The 3,751-nt window shown below is 46.0% G+C and overlaps 1 long non-coding RNA gene across 1 annotated transcript; it reads left to right on the top strand.

The window, feature by feature from the left end:
- On the top strand, positions 1 to 3,191 carry LOC144332172 (uncharacterized). The gene is made up of 2 exons (XR_013399956.1): positions 1 to 196; positions 2,422 to 3,191. It is a non-coding gene; the product is annotated as an uncharacterized LOC144332172 (long non-coding RNA).
- Positions 3,192 to 3,751: the final 560 nt, after the last annotated feature.

Here is a 3,751-nt window from a genome sequence, read left to right as displayed (position 1 = left end):
GCCTCGGTGTGGTAAGGGCTCCCCACTGTTGCTGTCCCTGGAGTGTGGCACCATCCTGGGGTTTTGTTCACTTAAAAAAAAAATTAAACTCTCCTCAATTGCTACCTGTTTCCTGTGAGATTCTGACTGATGCATGGTTTTCTGGGAAAACGTCTGTTTTTGGATAAAACTGGAGGAAATACACTGAATGAGGAATGTGAGTAACTCCACCCCATCCAATTGCATGGGCTTCACGGTTTGGTTTACAAAGTGCCTTCCCAGCCTTCGTTTATGAGTTTCTCAGTAGAACCTCTAAGAGGCCAGGCTCAGAGAGGACAGACTTGCCTAAGGCCACACAGTGGTGAAATGGTCTTGGCTTGTGGGGTCCTGGATGCCCTTGTGACCTACACTACTTCCAGGAGCTATGTGGGTCTTGAGGATCCCTTCCTCCTGGTCCCCCCTTGCCGTGGTTGTATCTATCCTGGAACCCTCTGTCCAAATCCTTCACCCCATCTTCTGCAACCACAGCAAGCATTTGTATCAGGTCCTTCCAGCCTCCTCCTAGCTGAGTGCTCCTTAGCTGGTGCTACACCTTTAGCTCTGCCCCTAGCATGGCCTACAGAAGGCTGATGCTCATGTGCCCAGGGCCCATATCTGCCTCAACCATTTTCCCTGCTCTTGACCAAGCCTCCTCTCTTTTCATGACTCCATGCCTTTGCCCATGTTCTTTCTTCTCTCACCTGTCTTCTCTGGACAGACATGTGCTCATTTTTTGTCTTCTGGAAAGCCTCTCCTGACTTTGGCTCTTCGTTCTTCCCTGCAGAACTAAGTTCTTCCTCCTAGGTGCTCCCAGAGCTCTGTGCACATCTTGGATGTGTCAGCATTACCCCTTGCTATAGCACCTTTCTCCCTGCTTCTCTTTTTCCTCCTAATTCTTCTTCCTTTTTTGTTCCCGCCCCACCCCCCATTTCTTACCATGCTCCTGACCCCTCAATGTGTGTATCAGTTAGCTACTGCTGTGTAACAAACCATTCCAAAACTTTGTGGTTAAAAACAATGGCTGTTTATGTAATTCATAATTCTGTGGGTCAGCTGGGTGGTTCTGCTGATCATTGCTGGGCTTGGCTGAACAGTTTCACTAACTCTCAGCTGGGGATCCCTCATGTGTTATTGATTGTTGGCTGACCTAGCACAGCCTGGGCTAGGATGACTCATTTCTGCTCTGTGTGGTCTCTCACCCTCCAGCAGGCTTGGCCAAACTTGTCCTAATGGTGGCTGAGCAGGGTTCCAGGAGAAGAAGCAGAATCATGCCCGGCTGCTTGAGGCCCAGGCTCAGAACTGGCATAGTGTCACTTCCAGCACATTCTATCAGGCAAAGCAAGTCACCAGGCCAGCCCAGATTCAAGGGATGGGAAAATAGACTTCACCTCTTGATGGGAGGAGCAGTAAAGTCACATTGGAAGGGATGTGGGTACAAGGAAGGAAAAAATTTGGGCCACCTTTGCAATAAATCTATCACAACTAAAGCTAGCTGAGAGAAGATTCTAACGCTCATGAGTAATTTTTATAGTCCAAACTCTTGGCCATGGCCTACAAGTCCCTGTATGAACTAGCCCTGCCAACTTCCTCATCCTTAGCTTGCACCACGTTTCAGCCACATTGGACTTTTTTTTTTTCCAGTGCCTTGTCCTTAAAATGCTTCCTCCTCCCACAGTGCTTTTACATATGCTGATTTCTCTGCTAAGACTACTCTACTTTAGTGTTTCCCTTAATTAATGTACCCCCTCCTTTGCATTTCAGCTCAAGCCCTTCCTGATTTCCCTGGCTAGGTTGAATCCTTTTATTATAGACTCTCAGAATACGACATACTTTGCTTTTTACAGTTGCAGTTTTAAGTTTGTTTTCATTTAACAAACACTTACATGGAGCTTACCATGTACCAGGCACTATTCCAAGTGTATTATAAATATTAAATCATCTAATCTTCAATACATTTTTGGGGCAACTATTATTATTATTATTATTATTTATTTTTTTAGAGACAAGGTCTTGTTCTGTCACCCAGGCTGGAGTGCAGTGGCACCATCACAGCTCACTGCAGCCTTGAACTCGTGGGCTCAAGTGATCTTCCCGCCTCAGCCTCCCGAGTAGCTGGGACCACAAGCACACATTACCACACCCAGCTAATTTTTAAATTTTTTGTAGAGACAGAGTCTCACTACATTGTTTAGGCTGGTCTCAAACTCCTGGCCTCAAGCAATCCTCCTGCCTCGGCCTCCCAAAGTACTGGAATTACATTACATAGGCACATGGCCTATTATTTTCCCCATGTCACAGATGAGGAAGCTGAGGCACCAAGAGGCTGAGTGACCAAGCCAAGGTCACACAGCTGTTAAAGGATGGAGTAGGAATTTATGTTATTTATATTTTTTCCATTTTCAGAGTGTAAGCTGATGGATGGATGGAGCAGGAGTTCAAATTCCAGGAAGTCTGGGCTCCACTACCCCTCCTGTCTCTCTCACTATACTGTGATTATTCGTTTCAAATCTGTTTTCCCAACCAGAGTGTGAACCTGGTGAAGGCAGAGACCACATTTGTTTGCTGACAATTTTGCCTCCCCAGGGTCTGGCACAGCATCTGGCACACACTAGGTGCTCAACAAATATTTGTGGAATGAATGAACTGGAGACATCAGCCACTGACGAAGGGACTTTCTGTAGCTCCTTTGAATTGCGGGGTCCTGAGACTCTCTGCAGCCTGATTTCTTCCTTGAGGGATGCTTCTCATGCCGTGGGGCCCCTCCTGCAGGCCTACAGCCTCCACTCTGCTGAAATCCTGAATCCCAGAAACATCCCTTTGCATAGACATCTCTGGCAGCTGCTTCCCCTGCAATGGCCCCGAGGAAGTTTCGACAATGCCAATTCCCACCCGCGTTGCAGCCACCCCTGAATGAATGACCCTGCTAAGAGTGCAGTTTTCTCTCCCTCTTGCCCTAACTTTGATTTGATCAGGCCAAATCTGAAATGATGTGTGAAAGTAATGATATTTTGTAATTAAATCTCTGGTGACGGCCACTGCAATTTGTGCTACATGCATTGTTCATAAGGAAAAAACGCATCAATTCATTTTCTGACTGGCTACTCCAGGGACTGGCAATTAGGAGCAGCTCATCTCTCGTTGCCTCGCATATTAAAGAGCTACTGAAACGCAAAGAGAATTTGGGAGGGTTTTCTTTTTCTTTTTTTCCCAACCTTCTAATAATGTTAGCTTAATTAGGGAGGCTCAGTGATAAAGGGAAAGTTTTGGATGATTTGAGCATAGTGTGGTGGAAGGAAGAGAAAGAACAAATAAAGAGAAATGAAAGTGTCAGGCACAGGGGCTGTGATGGCTGGAATATTAGGAAGATTCTACCTAGTAAGGCTTGACTTCGTGGGGGTCAGGCTGGGCTGTGGCTAAGAACAGGAGGGCACCAGGGCATCCTGGGTGCCACAGATCTAAGCTAAGTGCTGCTTCCTTCCACTCTGGCAAGATCTTTTCTTTTGCATTCTTAAAAAAAATGTATTTATTATTGAGCCTTGGAGTGTGTCACCTGCCCTGCAAATGATGGCCCATCCATCCTCTAACTGGTTACTGCTGTTGGCATCTTCGCTGGACCAAGGTACTGAAAGTCAGTTCCATCATTTTTTTAAAGAAGTCTTTATTTTTTGTTTTTAGAGCATTTTTAGGTTCATAGCAAAATTAAGTGGGAAGTACAGGGTTCCCACATTCCCCT

The sequence above is a fragment of the Macaca mulatta genome, chromosome 10 (genome assembly GCF_049350105.2).
Source record: "Macaca mulatta isolate MMU2019108-1 chromosome 10, T2T-MMU8v2.0, whole genome shotgun sequence".
Taxonomy (NCBI): Eukaryota; Metazoa; Chordata; class Mammalia; order Primates; family Cercopithecidae; genus Macaca; species Macaca mulatta.
This window is presented reverse-complemented; position numbering and strand designations above follow the sequence as displayed.